The sequence below is a fragment of the Lepidochelys kempii genome, chromosome 3 (genome assembly GCF_965140265.1).
Source record: "Lepidochelys kempii isolate rLepKem1 chromosome 3, rLepKem1.hap2, whole genome shotgun sequence".
Taxonomy (NCBI): Eukaryota; Metazoa; Chordata; order Testudines; family Cheloniidae; genus Lepidochelys; species Lepidochelys kempii.
Genome location: NC_133258.1, coordinates 125,356,464 through 125,381,362, shown reverse-complemented (window position 1 = coordinate 125,381,362; position 24,899 = coordinate 125,356,464). Strand labels below are relative to the sequence as shown.

The 24,899-nt window shown below is 43.8% G+C and overlaps 1 protein-coding gene across 4 annotated transcripts in view; it reads left to right on the top strand.

The window, feature by feature from the left end:
• PDE10A (phosphodiesterase 10A) overlaps nt 1-24,899 on the top strand; it is a 574,288-nt gene that overhangs the window by 109,681 nt on the left and 439,708 nt on the right. The gene's annotated exons all lie outside the window — the stretch shown is intronic.

The following is a 24,899-nucleotide window of genomic DNA, read 5'->3' as shown; positions in this document are numbered from 1 at the left end:
TTTTAAAATACCCAACAGCTGGAGGCAGGACACTAGATGGGGATGGCTCTGAGTTACTACAGAGAATTCTTTTCCAGATATTGGCCTGCTGGGTCTTGCCCGCATGCTAAGGGTCTAACTGATCGCCATATTTGGGGTTGGGAAGAAATTTCTCTCCTAAATCAGATTGGTGGAGGCCCTGGGGGGTTTTCAACCATGATTTGAGGACTTCATGATTTGAGGACTGCTCTGGCTGGGGGTGGGGTGGGCTTTGGTGTGGGGCCAGGGATGAGGGGTTTGAGGTGCAGGAGTGGGCTCTAGGCTGGGGCTGAGGGATTTGGAGTGCAGGAGTGGGATCAGGGCTGTGGCAGGGGGTTGGGGTGTGGGGGTGGGGTGAGGGCTCCGGCTGGGGGTATGGGGTGGGGCTGGGGATGAGGAGTTGGGGTGCAGGAGAGTACTCTAGGCTGGGACCGAAGGGTTTGGAGGGCAGAGAGGGTTCTGGGCTGGGGCAGGGGGTTGGGATGTGGGGGAGAGGGGATGGGGCTCCAGCTGGGGGTTTGGACTCTGGGGTGGGGATGAGGATGATGAGCTTGGGGTGCAGGAGGGTGCTCCAGGCTGGGACCGAGGGGTTTGAAGGGTGGGAGGGGGATCAGGGCTGGGGCAGGGGGTTGGGGTGTGGGACAGAGTCAGGGGTGCATGCTCTGGGTGGTGCTTATCTCAAGCAGCTCCTGGAAGCAGTGGATGTCCCCCTCCAGCTCCTATGCAAGGTGCAGCCGGGTGGCTCTGCACACTATCCCATCTACAGGTGCTACCTCTGCAGCCCCCATTGGCTGCAGTTCCTGGCCAATGGGAGCTGCAGAACTGGTGCTTGGGGCAGGGACAGCGTGCGGAGCAGGGGATATGTTGCAGCTTCTGGGAGCCTGCCTTAGCCCCATTGCGTTGCCGACTGGACTTTTAACAGCCTGGTCAGCAGTGCTGACCGGAGCTGCCAGGTCCTTTTTTGACTGGGCATTCCTTTCGAAAACTGGACACCCGGCACCTGAAGCAGGGATACTCAGCACCTCTGGCAACCAGGCCATTTTTGTTTATTTAATTTCCTAAATATTCATTTGGAGCCTAACTTTAGGCACTCAGGGTGAAATCCTGACCCCCAAATGCAGTGGCAAAATTCTCATTGACTTCAGTGGGGCCAAGCTTTCACCCTCAGGTGTGAAAGTGTTGCCCAGTGATCTGTATCCAGGGCATTTTATCTACTTTTTTAATGAGCAGAGACTAGTTGATTTATTGTCTCTGTATCACGTCAGACCTTTAGCATGTTGAGGGACAGCTGCATCTCTGTCCCCTTTCTAGTCTCTGAGTGCATCCCCTCAGGTGTTGGGCCTCATGCTCCTTCCTCCCCTGCGGTAGACTTCTGCAGTTCTGCCACTCATAGACTGGGCCCTCGAGAGCCCTGTGTATCAACTGTGCTTACCCAGCAGGACTGACGGAGTATGCGTACCTGCCGTTCTTCCCTACAGGAGTCTATGACCAGTGGTGTACAGTGATCAGACAGCCTTTTTAAACCAAAGTATTTATTATTTATTTTGCAATAGGAACAAAGCATTAGAGAAAAAGGATTTTAAAACAGACTACGCACATCTATTTTATCTAAAGCCCTACCATCCTGTGAGGATAGCTGTTATGGGTGGAGATGTAAACAAGGGGTGGGCAAACTATGGCCTGCGGGTTGGATCTGGCACACTAGCCATTTTAATCTGGTCCTCAAGCTTCTGCTGGGGCGCAGGGTATGGGGCTTGCCCCCGTCCTGTGCTCCAGCTGGGGAGCAGGGTCAGGGGCTGCTCCATGCGGCTCCCAGAAGCAGCAGCCATGGCCCCCCTCCAGCTCCTACATGAAGGGGCAGCCAGGGGGCTCTGCTCTGTACACTGACCCCACCCCCAGTGCTGCTCCCACAGCTCCCATTGGCTGATAACTGCGGCCAATGGGAGCTACAGGGGCGGTGTCTGCGGATGGGGCAACATGCAGAGCCGCCTGGCTGTGCCTCCGCATAGGAACTGGAGAAGAGATTTGCTGCTACTTCCAGGAGCTGCTTGAAGTAAGCGCTGCCTGGAGCCTGCATCCCTGAGCCTCCCCCCATGCCCCAACCCCCTGTCCTAGTCCTGATCCCCTTCATGCACTCCAAACCTCTCATCCTCAGCCCCAGCCTAGAGCCCACATCCCCTGCCAGAGCCCTCACCCACCGATGCCCCAACCCCCTGCCCCAGCCCTGATCCCCCTCCTGCTCTCCAAATCCCTCGGACCCAGCCTGGAGCACCCTCCTGCACCCCAAATGCCTCATCCCCAGCCCCACCCCAGAGCCTGCACCCTCAGCCGGACCCCTCACCCTTCCCCCTGCAACCCACCCCGCCTCATCCCGGAGCCCCCTCCCGCACCCTGAACTCCTCATTTCTGGCCCCACCCTGGGGCCCACACCCCCAACCAGAGCCCTCACCCCCTCCCACACCCCAACCCCAATTTTGTGAGTATTCATGGCCCGCCATACAATTTCTCTTCCCAGATGTGGCCCTCGGGCCAAAAAGTTCGTCCACCTCTGATGTAGATGGTCTGGCCTAGTAATCAGAGCAGGAGTCGGGTCTTGTGGGTGAAAGAGGCATCCAGGTTGAGGAAGGAAGCCAAGTGTCAGCACCAGAGTCAACTGCCAGTTACCAGAGACAGGGGTCAAGCCAGAGTCAGAACCAGGAATCGAAGCTGAGGGTCAGAGCCGAGGATCAAGGTCACTGGTCACTGAGGATTGGAGGTGAAGCATAAGGGCAGGAGGAGAGGCAAGGATCAAGCATGGTGCAGGTGCACGGTGGGAACAGGAGTGAAGGCAGGGGTAAGGCAAGAGGCAGGAACAGGTGCACAAGCAGGGTCCAAAATAGCCACAACAGGAAGCCACCTTGTTGCTCAGGCAAACTTCCTGTTTCTCCTCATGGCTTAAATAGCATAGTTGGACCAATTGGTGAAGCTGGGTGATCCTCCCATCAAAGCTCCCAGCGAAAATATGGGGGTGTGGTACGTGGGGGTCATGTACTCCACCCCACCCCCCGATTTCTGCCAGGGTTTGCTGGCCGAGCCCCCTCCCTGTGCAGCAACTCCTGGATCTGGCAAGCTGCAGCTGTGGGGAGAGGCAGCAGCAAACAGCCAGGAGCTGCAGGGAGGAACCACTGAGGGTAAGAGGCAGGAGTGTGCTGGGGGGCATGACTCTGAGCAGAGTCTCTGTGTCTCTGGCTTGTTCCCCTGAACAACCCACCCTTCTCTTGAGAGAGAGAGAGAGTGTCCCTTTTCAAACTGCTCTAGTCCTTTTGATCTCTGGTGTCTGTGGGCTTTTGCCTGTCCTGGCAATGTCTCTTAACAATCTTGTGTGTTTGTGGAGAGGTGGATTATCTTGAGCCATTCTCCTTCCTTCATGCTTGTTTACTTCCAGCCCCTTTTTAATGAAACTGAACATCCCTGTAACCAGGTCAGCGTGCAGTATTCATAAACTAGTACAAAGCGGCTCCAAATCCATCACACAAGTCACTTAACTTATGTGTCTTGTGTTTTCCTTCCTCAAAATCAGGATAATATTTACTGACTTCTGTGAATGCTTTGAGATCCTTGGATGAAAGGCCCTAGTTAAGTGCTAGATACTTTAATATTAATATTGCTATTAGGGCTAGCAAGCGATTAAAAATAATTGTGATTAATCCCACGATTAAAAAAATAAATTGTGCGATGAATTGCACTGTTAAACAATAATAAAATACCATTTATTTAGATATTTTTTGATTTTTATATTTTCAAATATGTTGGTTTCAATTACAACACAGAATACAAAATGCACAGTACTCACTTTACATTTATTTTTATTACAAGTATTTGCACTGTAAAAAAACAAAGAAATAGTATTTTTCAGTTCACCTAATACAAGTACTGTAGTGCAATCTCTTTATCATGAAAGTTGAACTTACAAATGTAGAATTATGTACAAAAAAACTGCATTCAAAAATAAAACAATGTAAAATTTTAGTACCCGCAAATCCATTCAGTCCTCCTTCTTGTTCAGCCAATCACTCAGATAAACAAATTTGTTTGCATTTGCAGGAGATAATGCTGCCCACTTCTTGTTTACAATATCATCTGAAAGTGAGAACAGGCATTCTCATGGCACTCTTGTAGCTGGCGTCACAAGATATTTATGTGCCAGATGCAATAAAGTTTCATATGCCCCTTCATGCTTCAACCACCATTCCAGGGGACATGTATCCATTCTGATGATGCATTCTGCTCGATAACAATCCAAAGCAGTGCAGTCCTATGCATGTTCATTTTCATTATCTGAGTCAGATGCCACCAGCAGAAGGTTGATTCTCTTTTTTGGTGGTTCCTGGTTTTGTAGTTTCCGCATCAGAGGAATTTTAAGATTTCTGAAATTATGCTCCATACCTTGTCCCTCTCAGATTTTGGAAGGCACTTCAGAGTCTTACACCTTGGGTCAAGGGATGTAGCTATCTTTAGAAATCTCACATTGGTACCTTCTTTGCATTTTATCAAATTTGTAGTGAAAATATTCTTAAAATGAACAACATGTGCTGGGTCATCATCCGAGACTGCTATAACATGAAATATATGGCAGATTGGGGGTAAAACAGAGCAGGGGACATACAATTTTCCTCCAAGAAATTCAGTCACAAATTTAATTAATACATTATTTTTTTAACGAGAATCATCAGCATGGAAGCATGTCCTCTATAATGGTGGCGGAAGCATGAAAGGACATACGAATATTTAGCATATCTGGCATGTAAATACCTTGCAATGCCGGCTACAAAAGTGCCATGCGAATGCGTGTTCTCACTTTCTGGTGGCACTGTAAATAAGAAAGGGCAGCATTATCTCCTGTAAATGTAAACAAACTTGTTTGTCTTTGGCTGACCAAGATTGGCTGACCAAGAAGTAGGACTGAGTGGACTTGTAGGCTCTGAAGTTTTACATTGTTTTGTTTTTGAGTGTAGTTATGTAACAAATAAAAATCTACATTTGTAAGTTGCACTTTCATGACAAAGAAATTGCACTACAGTACTTGTATGAGGTGAATTGAAAAATACTATTTCTTTTATAGGGCAAATATTTGTAATAAAAAATAATATACACTTTGATTTCAATTACAACACCGATTACAATATATATGAAAATGTAGAAAAACATCCAAAATATTTAATAAATTTCAATTGGTATTCTATTGTTTAACAGCGCACTTAAAACTGTGATTAATCGCTATTTACTTTTTTAATTGTGGTAATTTTTTTGTGTTAATCACATGAGTTAACTGCGATTAATTGACAGCCCTAATGACTATTAATTCATTTTAAATTTCATCCTGCCTTTTGCCATTGTTTGTGTAATTAGCCCTGCTGCATTGGTCAGCAAGGTGACCATTTCTGTTGGTACCAACCCTTCCCCCGTGCCCCCCCCAACCCTCCGCCCCTTGAAAAAATACTAATTACAAGATTCACTCCAAGCCTGGTTGCTCTGCATCATGTGTGTCAGTTCTGCAGGGCACAGAGGCTTTTAATACTTCTCCTGCCAGTTTCATCGTCTCCCCTCCAGAAGTAGCTACAGTAGTTGGATGCTGGGACAGAAATCCTGGACTGGGAGCATGGAGAACCAATCTTTTGCAGACATTTGGTTTGATCCTAGCCCTTGTGGAATAACCAAGGAATCTCTCGAATGTGAAGAATTGCATAATGGCTTTAGTGCGTGGAGTTGTACATCATTTAACTCACTGCCTAGCCCTTGGAGTACGCCACGATCTAAGAGACTGGCCAAAAATAACTCGGGGTTGTAAGTGTAAAAACCTTCTGTTTGTTTTTAGTCATATACACACATCAAATAACTCTTCCAGGCATGCATTATAGAGGAAAGTAGTGTTGTTGTTTTGTTTTTTTTAATGAGACTTAGAATATTTTTTACACCTAGATTCTGAGCTGTTTAAATCCTTTTTCAAACGAAAAAATACTGAATCTCCCGCCCTGTAAGATTTGGGCTTTCAGTTGCCCTGGTGGGATTTTCACAGACTTCTGTGCAGGTGTCATAGTAAATCATTCGTGATGTTTTGGCTTTGTTTTCCAGCGTAGCCAACTCTTTTTATTATGCCATTCAGCATTTTGCATGGTGAAAGGTTGCAAAATTGCCTTTCGGGGCTCAGTTTCCATTGCTAGTCACTTTTTGCTCTGATTTGTACACATGAAAAGAGAGACTTGGCATCGATCCTCTTAACTCTCTCAAGGAACCAGTGAAAGCCCACCTTCCCAATTCCCCCTGCCCATCAAAGCCATGTTCAGATAGTTAGTACAAGCAGTCTTTGAATGCTGAATGACAAGCCTGGCAAGTGGTTGTGCAAATGTAAACATCAGTTGTTACATACTACAGTGACAACTGGGCTCTGCAGAGGTAAGGCCCTCATGAATCCATTCCACTGCTCTGACATGCTTTTTCCACAAGGCCTCTGAGCTAAGGAGTGGCACATACAGTATTTCATATTCAGGTATGAGAGCCTAAGAAAAGGAGTGGTGTGAGGGACGGAAAAGAGAGACGCAACAAAACAGCCTTGGATACTGTTCTGACAGAAGCCGTGTCTTGCTTTCCCCCTCCTGCTTCATTTCATTACAATGATGTAGTTTGATTCATGAGCTTATTCTTATCTTGCTGCTGAGCTGGGTGACTCAGAGGACGGGCTTGATAAAGGTCTCATTAGCTGAGGTTAACGTCAGCACGTATCTTGCATGTGTGTGTTGTCCCCCACTGCACATTCAATACCTTGCAGTTATTTGAGTAGCAAGCGTCATTTAAGAGATACACGGTTGTGCCCCTGCCCCTGCCGCTGTTACTGTAAATGTGGGCTGGTTTCCACAGATGCAGTTCAGAGTCACTGCACACTTCTGATTAAATCCCAAATAAGTGCTGGCTTAGACGTAAACTGAAACCTCCTCTACCATGAGAGGTGCTGTTGCTAACGTCGTGACTCTTACCTTAGTACTACGATTAGTAGTTGCATGAGTAGGAGCATTGCCAGCAGATGGAGGGAAGTGATTATTCCCCTCTATTTGGCACTGGTGAGGCCACATCTGGAATATTGCATCCTGTTTTGGGCCCCCCCACTACAGAAAGGGTGTGGACAAATTGGAGAGAGTCCAGCAGAGGGCAATGAAAATGATCAGGGGTCTGGGGCACATGACTTAAGAGGAGAGGCTGAGGGAACTGGGGTTATTTAGTCTGCAGAAGAGAAGAGTGAGGGGGGATTCGATAGCAGCCTTCAACTACTTGAAGGGGGGGTTCCAAAGAGGATGGAGCTTGGCTGTTCTTGGTGGTGGCAGATGACAGAGCAAGCAGCAATGGTCTGAAGTGGCAGTGCGGGAGGTCTAGGTTGGATATTAGGAAAAACTTTTTCACTAGGAAGGTGGTAAAACACTGGAATGCGTTACCTAGGGAGGTGGTGGAATCTCTTTCCCTGGAAGTTTTTAAGGTCCGGCTTAACAGAGCCCTGGCTGGGATGATTTAGTCGGGGATCGGTCCTGCTTTGAGCAGGGGATTGGACTAGATGACCTCCTGAGGTCCCTTCCAACCCTGATATTCTATGATTCTATGATTCTAACACACTAGTTAAGATAAAACAATAAGATAAGTTTATTAACTACAGAAAGATAGATTTGAAGTGATTACAAGTGATGAAGCATACAAGTCTGGATTGGTTACAAAAGAAAATAAAAGGGTAAAACTCAAGCTAATACCTAACTTAAGAAGCTAAGTGAACTTAAAAGCAAAAAGTTTTGTCTCCCCATATGCTGCAGTAAATTTCACAGGCTGGGTCTCCTTTCAGCTTGGGACTCCTTCCACTTGCTTCAGCTCTTTTACTGTACATCTCTGCTCATGACATCAAGGAAGAGAGAGGTGAAGTGGAGACCACTGTCTCTCATATTTCTACCACTCTCCCCTCTTTGAGGGTTACCCCCAGCTGGGGTGCAGGTGACAAGTAGTCTCTTGTGGACGTGAGGGTTGAACTGTCCCTGGGATGAAATGTAAATTCCTTGTTTACGCCTTCCCATTGCTGGAGAATGGCTTCTTAAGCCAGTGTTAGCTCTTTAACGCCTGGTTGTGGTGCCAGTGAGTCTTTGTCTCTGAAAAACTGGTTTGGGCCTCCTTTTCTTAACCTTGGGGCATGCTATAACAATGTTATACAGTAGAATCTTGTAACTTTACATACAATACTGATACACATGTTTTACCAGGACAATAATATTCAGCAGATTATGATATTTCAAATGATAACTCACAAGGTATACGTTGTACAACATTTATTTACAAAAATAAGTCTTGTAAAAGTGGTGACCATAATAATAAAAGGCTGCTTACCCAGGCATGTCACACAGTTCATTGAGAGACTGTGGCAAATGTCTTGAAATTACAATGCATGTTTATCTGAAAAAGGAAAGATGAAAATATTTTTAATCTTACAAAAATAAAGTTTAAATAAATATTTCATTATGACCCTGCCCTCAATTTTCTGCAGATTCTGCCCCCACTTGCCCCAAACCAAACAAAAAAATATAATTTGCCTCGGGGATGGGGCGAGAACGTATGGAACTGTGCTCTTGTCAGCTGAAGAGGCATTTATTCCTCTTTTGACCATATAGTACAGAAGCTCTTTATTGGGAGAAAGCATCATACACTATATACAGTGGGCTCAATGTTTTTCTTTTACCTTTTTTATTTTAACCAACAGGAGAAGCTATGACTGGTTTGAACTTATAGGGAATACCAATAGGGTCAGTAATAATATCCATTTTGTAGGTTTTTTTAGAAAACCTTTTAAACCATACCCACTCTCCATCCTTGGAGGTTTTTAAGGCCCAGCTTGACGAAGCCCTGGCTGGGATGATTTAGTCGGTGTTGGTCCTGCTTTGAGCAGGGGATTGGACTAGATGACCTCCTGAGGTCTCTTCCAATCCTAATTTTCTATGATTCTGTGATACGGTAACAGTTCATTTTCAAGGGGAAATGGAAATATGGTGGTCTGGGAAGGACTGTTTTTTAATACACGTTGAAATGATATCGAGAGCAGCTAAAGAATGAGGGCAGTGATTAGTAGCACCTATCCGCTAAAGACACCGTTTCATACTTTCAGTGTCACAGCACGAGCTTCAAGGGGAACAAACATTTTGTTTGTAGAGAAAAGGATATTAGAATGGAGCACAACAAAGGTTTAAATCTTATTTCAAGTCTCTAAAGCTTGCTGATGCCGGCTTCTAGAGCTGGGAAGGAAAAAAGTAATGGTTGGTCATTCAGAACGTTTTTTAAAAAAGGGGTGTGGGAGGAAGGGGAGCTGGGTGGGAACAGGTGGATAGCCCTGGGAATTGGTGATGGAATAAGGATTCAGTTGCCCCTGGGTAGCAAATTATTATTATTATTTTTAATATGGCCTAAATCAACATTGGCTGAAAGTCAGTGTCATTCGAAAGCTGTTTGGTGGCCTGTATGAAATGTAGACAGTGGACACTGGGACCACTTTCTGGTCTCTTAAAGATGCTCCTTCCAGGCCAGCAGTGAGTATTTTAGAGGAATAGTGACAGGGGAAACTTGTACCTGGTTTGTGAATAAAGTGAAGTCTTCACTGCCCATGACTGACAATCCAACATTTCTTCCTAGGAGTAGGAAAAGGCTTGCAGGGAGTATATGTTTGTACAAGACCCGGGTCTGTGCAGGAACTAGATGAGAAATGGGCCAGGCAGTAAAGGGTAACCTGTTTTAACAGTACATTGAGAGAAATAATATCACAGAGCGATCCAAAAAGAAGCAGGGAAAGAATACTGCAACGGTGATACAGAGCATGATTCAGCAACGCAGCAAGAAAGGCGTACCCTTTCCACTGTATATCATGAAGGCAAACAATACAGCAGTAAATAGGACTATGCAAAGATAAAGAGCAATGTCCAATTGACACTGCAGAAAAAATTTAATTTGGGCAGCAATGCAAGAAATGGGTAATTTCAGGCAGAGTATTGGAGCTATGCAGCAGGGCATGAGTTCAGCAAGCCATTGACCAAACAGCAGTCCAAATAAGCAGATATGTTAGTAATATAGTAAGTACAGCCAGAAATAAGTAAGAAAAGTAGGCATATAGAGTAATTTATAATGAAATGAGATCACTGGGGTACCATACAAGAGGAGCACAGGTAAAGGAGGAGGAGTGGTAGATACGCTGGAGGGGAGGGATAGGATACAGAAGGACCTAGACAAATTGGAGGATTGGGCCAAAAGGAATCTGATGAGGTTCAATAAGGATAAGTGCAGGGTCCTGCACTTAGGACGGAAGAACCCAATGCACCGCTACAGACTAGGGACCGAATGGCTAGGCAGCAGTTCTGCAGAAAAGGACCTAGGGGTGACAGTGGACAAGAAGCTGGATATGAGTCAGCAGTGTGCCCTTGTTGCCAAGAAGGCCAATGGCATTTTGGGAAGTATAAGTAGGGGCATAGCGAGCAGATCGAGGGACGTGATCGTTCCCCTCTATTCGACATTGGTGAGGCCTCATCTGGAGTACTGTGTCCAGTTTTGGGCCCCACACTTCAAGAAGGATGTGGATAAATTGGAGAGAGTCCGGCGAAGGGCAACAAAAATGATTTGGGGACTGGAACACATGAGTTATGAGGAGAGGCTGAGGGAGCTGGGATTGTTTAGCCTGCAGAAGAGAAGAATGAGGGGGGATTTGATAGCTGCTTTCAACTACCTGAAAGGGGGTTCCAAAGAGGATGGCTCTAGACTGTTCTCAATGGTAGCAGATGACAGAACGAGGAGTAATGGTCTCAAGTTGCAGTGGGGGAGGTTTAGATTGGATATTAGGAAAAACTTTTTCACTAAGAGGGTGGTGAAACACTGGAATGCGTTACCTAGGGAGGTGGTAGAATCTCCTTCCTTAGAGGTTTTTAAGGTCAGGCTTGACAAAGCCCTGGCTGGGATGATTTAACTGGGAATTGGTCCTGCTTTGAGCAGGGGGTTGGACTAGATGACCTTCTGGGGTCCCTTCCAACCCTGATATTCTATGATTCTATGAAAGCTTCTGTAGCCAATTATCAAAAACAAATATGGGCGGATCTGTGAAGTATAGACAATGATATCACCAGTAGAACATCATAAAATGGAAACGGGAGGCAAATCCCTCCAAATGACATAGGATGGCAATGTGAGCAAGCATACAAACACAGCAGTATAGTTGTGTGCTAAAATCTGGGCCTCTACAATAGTTGAGAGATCGATCAGGACAGAAATGCATCATTTGCTACTTGATGAGCAAACAGAACACTACTTCAATATTCTTCAACTGCATGGTGAGCCTATTAAAATATGAGGGATTCTGATGATTGTTTCCTTTGCTGTGATGCTGTGCTTCAGTCTTTCCTCTTGGATGTTTTCTCATCATCAATAAGAACTGTATCAAATTCCGTTCTATCTAAAACTCACTCCTACAGTTCAAAAAAATGGAGGTAAGGGAAAATTGTCAGAGAATAACATACAAAAGATTTTTATTCCAGTTTGCTCCTGGGTAACAAGTAGAGCTGGTCAAAAAATGCTGAAATTTTCAGTGGAGGAAAATCCAACTTCTTGTTTGAAACAAAAAAAAGAAAAAAAAAAGAAAATTGTTTTTGAGGAAAGCAACAAACGTTTTTCATAGAAATGTTTTGTTTTGTCAAAACCCCAATTTTCCTTCAAAGATTGTCAACCAGCCCTGACAATGAACAGGTTTTAATCAGTATGGGGGGACATTTCCCCAACCGATGTTGCCACCTCTTGTGATTTTTATTGTGAGACTTGCATTATTTTTCTTAAAGCCCCACTGGAAACAAGAGCTTGCATGACAATGTCTTTCATTTTTTTTGAAATTACATTTCTCGTCCTCATGATTGCCGAGAAAAGCTAGAAAATGTGAAGCAAGGGCATCTTAAAGGCTCGGACACCAGACGGCAAAATAATTTTTTTTCTTGTTTGAGTAATCAATTGTATGTCAAGAACTCTGAAAAATGTTGTATAGGAATCATTGAATCTTTTCTTTCTGATAATGTGGAAACACTATAGTATATATCTATATCTACGTCTACATCTATATATTCTTCAAGTTGAAACAAAATGAATCAAAATGATAAAGTCCAAACTGAAATGTCTGGACCTTATTGGAACATTTCAGTTTTTCTGATCAAAAGTTTGTTGAATTGACATGTTTCAGAAGCAGAAAACTATTCCATCAAAAAAAAAAAAGTGGCTAGCTCTCTGGTGGACTATATAGGAGGGAGGAGGTAATAGAAGTTAGATGTAGGAATAAGAGAAAGGACTGAGGTGTCAAAAGATTTCATTTCTTTTTTAAACTTAAGTAAAATCCATTTATCTGATTTCACAGCCCTGTTTTCTTTGCTTTTTGCTGTACATAATTTCCTTTCAGATACTACTTGCAATTTTTTGTGCTTCAGCTGAAGGAAGCAAGAACAAGAGATGGCTTCTTTGTTGCTAGTAAAAAGCCTGAAAATTCCTGTTCTCTGATTGCTTAATAGTGGCTGTCAGGCAAAGTATAGGGATTTGCGTGCTATGTGGTTATTGAGGAATATCATGAACGATTATGCAAATCGAACACCCACAACCAATTGTAAGGCAGGGTATTGCATATCTGGAGAAAAACTGAGAAGTTGTGCATCAGTAACTCTACTGCCTCCCTGCAGTCTCGTTGACCGAGACAATTGCATTTGTCCAATAATAAACTTGTGTTATACTTTCTATTGGGTTTTGTTCTTTTGCGGCATATACTTTGATAACAAAATGGCTCTTTGGCTATTAAAGGGGAACAGTTTTGGCTTAGTTCATAGGTTCAAATTCACACTAAGTTGTCAGTCATTAAACATTGGCTCTGCATGATGCAATTCTGGTCTGGATCCAAATTTCAAAAGCTGAAAGTTGCTTGAATCCAGGATTATGGCACAACCCATTGTAGGGACAGGTACTAGCTGCAAAGTTTGGATCAAGGTTCAGATTTCACAAAGGTCTTTCTTTCCACAAAGTTCAGAAATATTCAGCCCTGGTGGGTTTGGTTCAGATCCAGGTCTAGCAAGGAGCAGAAGTTATAGGCATCTGGTGCCTGTTTTGATGCCTTCTGTGAAATAAGTATACATTGGTGCAGCTCCTTGAGAGGTTTTCCCATCCACAAAACCATCTCCCCCAGCTGGCATCCTTACTGGCAATTGCAGCAGAGAGGCAAGAGACTTGATGGGCATTGAGCCTGAACTACTGTCATCATCATCATTATAAGTGGTCCCTGGAGGATCAGGATTGAGGCACTTGATACCAGACTAAGTGTTTTTTTTTAAAATGTAGAGCTGCAGTTCTGTTACCCGGGCTATGGTACAATAGAGAACTTCAGTCTTCAGAGCTGTCACTCATCACCTTCTACCGGTACTAAAAAACAAACAAACAAAAAAAGTTTTAAAAAGACATCCTGAGATACCCTTTCCCTAGCTGCATGGTGTGGATTTTGCAGTGAAAAACACATATCTTTCCGAGCTGCCAGCCCATAATCCAAGTCTGGTACATTACACTCCTTTGAAAATCCATTAGATCGTCACCCTGGGTAAAATTTTCAAATACATCTAAGTGACTTAGGAGCCTAAGTCCCATAGACAGTTGTGACCTAGCCTCCTATGGGATTTATGTGCTTTGGAAAATGACTTGCACCTTTTTTCTGAAAATGTATTTTAATGCTTCATTACTAGTTATAGGAGTGTTTGTGTTTGTTGTTCTCGGTCTTTGTGTGCGTTTCCTTTCTTATATCTGGTAAATATGCTAAAAATTCAGATTTTTCTTGGAAATAAACTTTTTGATATAGTATCTGGATCTTTTTATCTCTTGCATAAGTGCTTCTGAAAGAGAAACCCCAATGTAAATCTGTGTCACCGGCTACACTAATGCTTTTTTTGCCCTAATTCTCCCATCCACTTGCTTAGTCTTTAACATTTGTCTAAGACTGGAGTTATCTGTGCTAGGGTGAAGGGCACTCCAATACAGAATATTGACTTTATCCCCACTTTTATCCACCAGTCCACAAGTCCTTCCATAGGTTCCTCACATATAGCTCTGTGGGCTGGGAGGAGGCTGGGCCCAGGGGTAGGAGGGCTGGGTTGAGGTTATGACCACTGTCAGGGCTGGATTACCCAAAAGGCAGACTAAGCACATACTTAGGGCACTAGCAAAGCAGGGGGCACAAAAATGAGATTTTGTTTTGGAAAAAAATTGATATTTGATATTTTTAAAAAAGCATCAAAGTAGTCGTCATGGGAAAAATCAGAACTTTGTTAGACTTCCTTACACTCCACTACACACCCATTTTTCTGTTCTCTTTTTATTACTTATCCCCACCTAAACCAGGGGGGTGTCCTACTAACATAGATCAAAATAATTTGAGGAAATCAGATCCTGTCATGTATTGCAATAAATTTGTTTTATTATTGATATATTCTTCTGAGTTATACGTGCTTGATTTTTTTTATACATATATATATATATATATATATATAATACACACACACACACACACACAAAATAGTGTACACTGTGTAATTTGTTGGTTTTTTTAAGGTCAGATAACTGAGATAAGGGGCAGGATGAAACATAACCAACTGAGTGGAGCACAGAAACGTAAACTGGTGGAAGAAAAGAAAACTAGTGAAATTTTGCAAAATCTTCCAAAGCTGACATTTTTCAAAGCAAATCCATCAGAAGCAACGTCTTCTCTCAGTGGCACAGACATCATTCCAAAACCTGTAGGTGTTTCAGAGACTGACCTTTCTGGAATGGTGTTTGTTTCATCAATAGAAGAACATGTGGATGTGTCAGAGACTGTAACTGATCATCCTACTCCTGGTGGTAAAACAGGCACAAAAACAAATGGTGAGAAATACACTTGAGAATGGCTACTGTATTCACCATCAACAGGTTCTGGGTACTGTTTTGTTTGCAAACTTTTTGCATATAAACCTTCAACGTCCCAGTTTGCTGCAGATGGATTTAGTGACTGGCGGAGTACTGTTTTAACTGAACAACATGAAAATAGCACTACTCACAGAGATTCAATGTTGACCTATTTAATTTGTTCTTCCAATTTTTGTGTCAATCCAAAGCCCTGTCTTCGATTTAAAGGGGAGCATGAATACTGGCAACATATCTTGCAGCGTGTTATAGCTGTTGTTCAAACATTACCTGAACGTGGTCTGCCTTTCAAATGACACATTTGGATCATTGCACAATGGAAATTTCTTGGGACTGTTGGAGCTTGTGGCTCAGTTTGACCCATTTTTAGCAGGCCATATCTCAAAATATGGGAATGCTGGCAAAGGTAACCCATCATACTTATCCAAGACAATATGTGATGAATTCATTGGTCTGAGTGACAAAGTTCGTTCAGCTGTATGGATGAAATAAGTACTGCTGGCTACTTCAGTTTATCTGTTGACTCTACACCTGATATTTCACATATTGATCAGTTGAGTATTGTACTAAGATGTGTGTCTCCCACTGATGGAAAACCAGATGAACGATTTATAACATTCCTCAATTTGAAAAGCCACACTGGTGAAGAAATGGCAAATCAAGTACTGCATTATCTGTGCCAAGTTTGCAAAGTAGATTTCTCAAAGTGCAGGGGTCAATCTTACAACAACGCTGCCAGCATGTCAGGGCGTTATCAAGGAACGCAGAAGAAGCTTTTCGAACAGAACAAATAAGCCATATTCATACCATGTGCTGCACACTCTCTCAGTCGTCTTGGCCGCAGGGCTGTTGATTGTTGTCCGGTGGCAGTAAGTTTTTTCTCAACAGTCCAGTTACTTCATACATTTTTCTCTGCCTCAACACACCGATGGGCAGTTCTTAAAACATATTTGAGCAATGATCGTGTGTTGAAATCTCTTTCTAATACTCGCACATCACTAGCAACAAGTGCAATTCTGGAGTCCAACTCAAAGACTGGATGCATTAGAAAGTACAGCCGAAGACCAATCAGAAAAGGGAGAAACTATACGAGAGGCAGAAAACATTGCAAACAAGATGCAAGAACTAGGGTTTGTGTTCATGTTGACCATGTGGATTGAAATTTTACAACACTTTTACCACATAAGTCAAGCTCTCCAAGAAAAATAATTGGATTTGAAAACATGTGCAGACCTCTGTCAATCATTAGCAGACCACTTACACACTTTGAGGAATGATTTTGAAAGATTTGAAGACGTATCAAAAGATATCGTGCCTGATACTAACTACAAAGAAGCCCAGTCCCGCAAGCGAAGCAGGAAAAAACAAACAAATGATAGCAGTGCAACAGAAACAGTATTAAATCCTAGAGATAAATTTTGCATATCTACTTACTATGCTATAATTGATACACTTGAAGCTCATATGAAGAGGAGAGGTGAAGTGTACAAAGAAGTATCAAGTAGATTTTCTTTTCTAAACGATATGGACTTATCTGACGAACAATATTCACAAGGTTCCCAAAAGCAAGTTGACTCATACCCTGTTGACTTGAACACGAATCTCTGTGGAGAAGTACGGCAGTTCCACTGTTACATGCGTGCAAAGTTTAATGGAACAGGAAAAATGAAATTCAGTCACATTGATCTTCATGACACAATATTGAAAGATGGAATACAATGTGTATTTCCAAATGTAGAGATTGCACTATGTATTTTTCTAACATTGATGATTACTAACTGCTCTTCAGAATGCGCTGTTTCTCCGCTGAAACGAATAAAAAATCCTCAGAGAACAACAGTGTGTCAGGACAGACTTGATTCACTTTCCCTATTGTGTATGGAAGCGGACATACTTTGTCTAGTCAGCTTCGATGAACTTATCCAGAATTTTGCAATCAGAAAATCTAGAAAGAAGCTATTTTAATTTCAGCATACAAGTAAGTTTTTTTTTGTCATTTCGAAAAATAAAATTTTATTTTACGGTATAGTATTGTTTTTCTTTTGAATTACATATCGGGGGAGACCATAATCTTTTCAGTGCTTAAGACCTCTAAAGGTCTTAATCTGGCCCTGACCACTATTCAAGACAGTTTACTCCCTGTGTAAGCTAACGTGGACCTGGACAGCCTTATCTTTTATCCATTCCCCATCCATTGAATAAACCTCTTGGGGATTACGGGCAGCAACCAGCAGAAAGTGATTGGAATCCTATATAGGAAGCAGTGCAGAGGGACAGGATCTCTACAGTTGTCCTGTGGTCTTTGTGGATCTTCGGATGTCCATGATTTGGAGGTGAACAACAAACTTCTCCATCCTCCCCAATGGAATAAGTAGGAGAAAATGCTGTAAGTCAAAAGGAGAGTTTCCTGACCCCATCTGGGGAAAACTGGCTGGTGACAATGTAACCCCTAATTAGGTAACTGTTTGTTTGTTATCTTTATAGAAACAAAAACAAAAAATACATTTGTGGTACAGAAATGCCTGATGCAACATAATGTGCTGCAATTAACTGGTACAGTATATAACCATTTAATACCCAAAGTTCATTAATGTGTAAACCGTTAATATGTAATAACATGCCAAAATACTTTTGAATTTCAATTCTAAACCATGGTAGGTAGCCACCTTCATACTAAACTGTCAGAATGCAGTCTCCGAGCATTTGTAAACCGTGTTCCTCCATGAAAGCTTGCTAATCATTTTTAAATGTAATTATATTCTGAAAACATGCTTTCCAATGGGATCTGTTTGAATAGTACTCACTCAATACAAAATTGGGCCAATTTTGGATTGATGTCTTTACAAATAATTTGTGAACTACTTCTGGTATCTGCAGATATACTTGGCTTTTAAAATACTTGATGACTGTTGCAAGCAAATAAATAAAAGAAGAGTAGCTTCGAGATCATGAGTGAAATAGACTGTGTTGATATTTTGTATTGGTCCCTGTAATTTTTCTATCCCCTTACCCCCTTACTTTCCTGCACTGTTGCTAAGAGCGACACTCACGCTCTCCCTCTGAGAGAGAGAACAGTGAACACTCAATACAGTAACATTCAAGAGTCACAGGCTCCCTCTCCAGCTCCCCTACTCCCACACTGGTATGTGACACACAGCAAGTATATATAAAGACAAGAGGTGGGGCAAATCTATGTACGAGACATCAAATACATGTATTCAAGCAAGTTAATCTAGAACACCTCTAAAGCTTTGCACATTTGTGAATTCTCACAGACTTGAATATATTTGAACTCAGTCAGAGGCTTAGTATTAGCAAAAGATGCTTCATTCCCCATCCCCCTGCATCTGAAAACCAGGCTTGTGTAGTTTCTGCATCTTACATATTTGCCTATAATGAGATTTTGTAATTATCTGACAATTTTGTTGCTGCCTGAAGAATAAATTTGCTAACAATAGTAAAACTTGCTTGTCAACACAACAATGAGGTATGACTTTGAATATGAATATACACAGGGAGCTAGTATGGTACATTTAATATTTTTACATAGCCACCTTTTGGACCGTAACTTAACTGTAAAAGCTACAAAGAACTAGTTTGAATCTGTGTGATCAAGTGGTTGGGTTGACAGAAGTTAGTAAAGGTAATGTATGCCATTTGAAGTAGTCTGATGCATGGAGCTTCAAAAATGCTGCTTTCAGTGGCGAAGTGTAAATGCCTTAAATTAGGTTTTCTGAATTTTCAACAAATGTAAGCTAAGTGTAATAGATGTGAACACTTTCTTCCTGTTCAAGACCACATACTGCATGAGAATCCACTTTAAATGTGTGATCGTGATTCATACATCCTGTTAGGATACAGATATTCAGGCCTGTCTGTAAAGGCCTATACTCTAAGAATTTAGGTGTATTCTTACCACTTAGCTAGTTATAGAGGTATAAAAGAAAGAATCAATATCACTGTCTGCCGGTGTAAGGTCCTTCTCTTACTGTGACAGTCTGAGGCCCTGTGCTTCGGCTAAGACCTTTGGCTAAGCAGCAGAGGCAGCCATAAGCTGGGAAGTGAATGGTCAGATCCTCACATTCCAAATTAGTCACATTGAAATAAGGTGCTATTGGGCTGTTAGGAATACAGTCCTGCCCTGATAGTGCCTATTGCCTCCAGAGAAAGGGAAGTGCCTAGAAGATGTAAAAGGAAACTTAGTTTGATAGCATCCTGTCTGTCAAGAACTCACTTATCAATAGCTAGGATGTGAAATCCTCATTTCTTTGTTGTTCCATCACTGTAGCCCCCATTTCCCTATTGTTCGTCTGTATAATCTCTGTCTGGTTCTGTGATTGTTTCTGTATGCTGTATAATTAATTTTGCTGGGTGTAAACTAGTTAAGATGGTGGGATATAGTTAGTTAAATAATCATGTTACAATATGTTAGGATTGGTTAGTTACATTTCAGTAAAATGATTGACTGCAGACTATATAGTAAAACTTGAGTTCTGCTTAGCTATACCTTAACCAATCAGGAAGTGTGTGGGTGGGGGAAATGGGAACAGGGAATGGGGGTGGGGAAATTGGAATCATGTTTTGCTAAGGGGGGAAATGGGAACAGGGACACAGGTAAGGCTCTATGGTGTCAGAGCTGGGAAAGGGGACACTAAGGAAGGAAACTGGAATCATACTTGCTGGAAGTTCACCCCAATAAACATTGAATTGTTTGCACCTTTGGACTTCGGGTATTGTTGCTCTCTATTCATGCGAGTAGGACCAGGGAAGTAAGGGTATGTCTACACTATGAAATTAGGTCGAATTTATAGAAGTCTGTTTTCTAGAAAGCGGTTTTATACAGTTGATTGTGTCCCCACACAAATGCTCTAAGTGCATGTAGTCGGTGGAGTGTGTCCACAGTACTGAGGCAACCATCGACTTCCGGAGCATTGCACTGTGGGTAGCTATCCCACAGTTCCCGCAGTCTCTGCCGCCCATTTGAATTCTGGGTAGAAATCCCAGTGCCTGATGGGGCTAAAACATTGTCGCGGGTGGTTCTGGGTACATATCGTCAGACCCCCCTTCCCTCCCTCCTTCCGTGAAAGCAAGGGTAGATAATCATTTTGCGCCTTTTTTCTTGAGTTACCTGTGCAGACGCCACACCATGACAAGCATGGAGCCCACTCAGCTAACTGTTACTGTATGTCTCCTGGGTGCTGGCAGACGTGGTAATGCATTGCTACACAGCAGCAGTTTATTGCCTTTTGGCAGCAGACAGTGCAGTATGACTGGTAACCGTCATCGGCATGGTCCTGGGTGCTCTTTTAACCGATCTCGATGAGGTCGGGGCGCCTGGGCAAACATGGGAGTGACTCAGACAGGTCATTTCCCTTTTAAGTTTCGTCTCATGGCGATTGAGTTCTACCGGCAGTGCACTGTCTTTTAATCAGCAGCCAGGAGAAGATGATGGCCAGCAGTCATACTGCACCATCTTCTGCCGAGCACCCAGGAGATGACGATGGCTAGTGGTCGTACTGCACAGTCTGCTGCCAGCAAGATGTATAAAGATAGATGAAGTGGCTCAAAACAAGAAATAGACCAGATTTGTTTTGTATTCATTTTCTCCTCCCTCCCTCTCTCCGTGAACTCAGCGGCCTGCTAAACCCAGTTTTGAGTTCTATCCTTGAGGTTTTGAGTTCTATCCTTGAGGGGGCCATTCAGTTTCTCGCAAAGCCACCCCCTTTGTTGATTTTAATTCCCTGTAAGCCAACCCTGTAAGCCATGTCATCAGTCGCCCCTCCCTCCATCAGGGCAATGGCAGACAATCGTTCCATGCCTTTTTTCTGTGCAGACACCACACCACGGCAAACATGGAGCTCGCTCAGATCACTTTGGCAATTAGGAGCACATTAAACACCAGGGAAGTAAGGGTATGGGTTACCACATGCATTATCCAGCAGTATATGCAGCACCAGAACCTGGCAAAGCGAAACTTGGCGAGTAGGCAACGTCAGCGCGGTGATGAGAGTGATGAGGACATGGACACAGACTTCTCTCAAAGCACGGGCCCTGGCAATATGGGCATCATGGTGCTAATGGGGCAGGTTCATGTGGTGGAACGCTGATTCTGGGCTTGGGAAACAAGCACAGACTGGTGGGACCGCATAGTGTTGCAGGTCTGGGACGATTCCCAGTGGCTGCGAAACTTTCGCATGCGTAAGGGCACTTTCATGGAACTTTGTGACTTGCTTTCCCCTGCCCTGAGGTGCAATAATACCAAGATGAGAGCAGCCCTCACAGTTGAGAAGCGAGTGGCAATAGCTCTGTGGAACCTTGCAACGCCAGACAGCTACCGGTCAGTCAGGAATCAATTTGGAGTGGGCAAATCTACTGTGGGGGCTGCTGTGATGCAAGTAGCCAATGCAATCAAAGATCTGCTGATATCAAGGGTAGTGACCCTGGGAAATGTGCAGGTCATAGTGGATGGCTTTGTTGCAATGGGATTCCCTAACTGTGGTGGGGCCATAGACGGAACCCATATCCCTATCTTGGCACCAGAGCACCAAGCTGGCGAGTACATAAACCGCAAGGGGTACTTTTCAATAGTGCTGCAAGCACTGGTGGATCACAAGGGGCGTTTCACCAACATCAACGTGGGATGGCCGGGAAAGGTACATGACGCTCGCATCTTCAGGAACTCTGGTCTGTTTCAAAAGCTGCAGGAAGGGACTTTATTCCCAGACCAGAAAATAACTGTTGGGGATGTTGAAATGCCTATATGTATCCTTTGGGGACCCAGCCTACACCTTAATGCCATGGCTCATGAAGCCATACACAGGCAGTCTGGACAGCCGTCAAGAGCTGTTCAGCTACAGGCTGAGCAAGTGCAGAATGGTGGTAGAATGTGCATTTGGACGTTTAAAAGCATGCTGGTGCAGTTTACTGACTCGGTTATACCTCAGCAAAACCAATATTCCCACTGTTATTACGGCTTGCTGTGCACTCCATAATATCTGTGAGAGTAAGGGGGAGACATTTATGGCGGGGTGGGAGGTTGAGGCAGATTGCCTGGCTGCTGGTTATGCCCAGCCAGAAACCAGAGCGGTTAGAAGAGCACAGGAGGGCGCAATGCGCATTAGAGAAGCTTTGAAAACCAGTTTCATGACTGGCCAGGCTATGGTGTGAAAGTTCTGGTTGTTTCTCCTTGATTAAACTTCCCGTCCCTTGGTTCATTCTACTTCCTTGTAAGCTAACCACCCTCCCCTCCTCCCTTCGATCACTGCTTGCAGAGGCAATAAAGTCATTGTTGCTTCACATTTATGCATTCTTTATTAATTCATCACACAAATAGGGGGATAACTACCAAGGTAGCTCAGGAGGGGTGGTGGAGGAGAGAAGCACCAGGAGGGGTGGTGGAGGAGGGAAGGACAAGGCCACACAGCACTTTAAAAGTTTAAAACTTTAAAATTTATTGAATGCCAGCCTTCTGTTGCTTGGGCAATCCTTGGGTGGAGTGGCTGAGTGGCCGGAGGCCCCGCACTGCGTTCTTGGGCGTCTGGGTGTGGAGGCTATGGAACCTGGGGAGGAGGGCGGTTGGTTACACAGGTGCTGTAGCGGCGGTCTGTGCTCCTGCTGCCTTTCCTTCAGCTCAACCATACGCTGGAGCATGTTAGTTTGATCCTCCAGCAGCCTCAGCATTGAATCCTGCCTCCTCTCATCATGCTGCCGCCACCTTTCAGCTTCAGCCCTCTCTTCAGCCCGCCACCTCTCCTCCTCGTCATTTTGTGCTTTCCTGCACTCTGACATTGTCTACCTCCATGCATTCGTCTGTGCTCTGTCAGTGTGGGAGGACAGCATGAGCTCAGAGAACATTTAATCGAGAGTGCGTTTTTTTCGCCGTCTTATCTTCGTTAGCCTCTGGGAAGGAGAAGATCCTGTGATCCTTGAAACACATGAAGCTGGTGGAGGGAAAAAAAATGGACAGTGGTATTTAAAAAGACACATTTTATAAAACAATGGGTACACTCTTTCACGGTAAACCTTGCTGTTAACATTACATACATAGCACATGTGCTTTCATTCCAAGGTTGTATTTTGCCTCCCCCCACCACGTGGCTAGCCCCTCCCCCCTCCCTGTGGCTAACATCGGGGAACATTTCTGTTCAGCCACAGGCAAACAGCCCAGCAGGAACAACCACCTCTGAATGTCCCCTTAAGAAAAGCCCCCTATTTCAACCAGGTAACCATGAATGATAGCACTCTCCTGAGGATAACACAGAGAGATAAAGAACAGATGTTGTTTGAACACCAGCAAACATACACTGCAATGCTTTGTTCTACAATGATTCTGGAGTACGTGCTACTGGCCTGGAGTGGTAAAGTGTTCTACCATGGTGGACAGAATAAGGCTGCCCTCCTCAGAAACCTTTTGCAAGGTTTGCTCCAGGAGAGCCACGAATGCCAGGGCAAATTAATCATTAAACATGCTTGCTTTTGTATGTATAGTATTTTAAAAGGTACACTCACCAGAGGTCCCTTCTCCGCCAGGCAGGTCCAGAAGACAGCCTTGGGTGGGTTCGGGGGGTACTGGCTCCAGGTCCAGGGTGAGAAACAGTTCCTGGCTGTTGGGAAAACCGGTTTCTCCGCTTGCGTGCCGTGAGCTATCTACAATCTCATCATCATCATCTTCCTCATCCCCAAAACCTGCTTCCGTGTTGCCTCCATCTCCACTGAAGGAGTCAAACAACACAGCTGGGGTAGTGGTGGCTGAACCCCTTAAAATGGCATGCAGCTCATCATAGAAGTGGCATGTTTTGGGCTCTGACCCGGAGCAGCCGTTCGCCTCTCTGGTTTTCTGGTAGGCTTGCCTCAGCATCTTAAGTTTCATGCGGCACTGCTTTGGGTCCCTGTTATGGCCTCTGTCCTTCATGCCCTGGGAGATTTTGACAAATGTTTTGGCATTTCAAAAACTGGAACGTAGTTCTGATAGCACAGATTCCTCTCCACATACAGCGATCAGATCCCGTACCTCCCGTTCGGTCCATGCTGGAGCTCTTTTGCGATTCTGGGACTCCATCATGGTCACCTCTGCTGATGAACTCTGCACTCACCTGCAGCTTGCCATGCTGGCCAAACAGGAAATTGAAATTCAAAAGTTCGTGGGCCTTTTCCTGTCTACCTGGCCAGTGCATCTGAGTTGAGAGTGTTGTCCAGAGCGGTCACAATGGAGCAGGGTGCAGGGTTAAATCGATTTAATACTGCTAAATTCGACCTCAACTCCTAGTGTAGACCAGGGCTAAATGGGTGAAGGAATAAGCTCCCTAACACATCCTTTCAATCCCAAGGACTTTCTGCAGGAAAAAGCCAGATATACTTACTAGTTTGATTTCTCCATTTCCACCTCATGCCAGCTTTTGGGATCTAGAGAATCAAAATCCTCTCTTCTCCAGTTTCTAATTCTTACATCTGAATTAGTCATTCCAACTTCAGCTATCTCCCAAACAGTTTCATCATCTTTTCTTTTTCACCTAGCAGTAACAATACTGGCATTATTAATATTAAACTGTAATTCCAAAAGAAAAGATCCAAGTGTCCTTCTAGTGGACATGTTTTATCACCACTACGGTCTTCCAGTAAAAGTAGTTGATTATGTTGCTTACATTCAAAGCTCTTCATGGCCTTATTGCAGCTTCTTTCGTGCAGCCTAATGCATGATATTGGTGGTTGTTTTCAGTCTTCTGTTAATAATATAGCTTTTCTGAGATCTCACTGATAGGACCTGAGGTAGCTAGGCTCTTCCTTTGAAATTGTTTCTCTAAGGATGCTAGATTTAGGAATACATAGACATTTCATTGGTCATTGAGGAAAGTGTACATTTTATTTTAAAGTGTGCTGTTGCT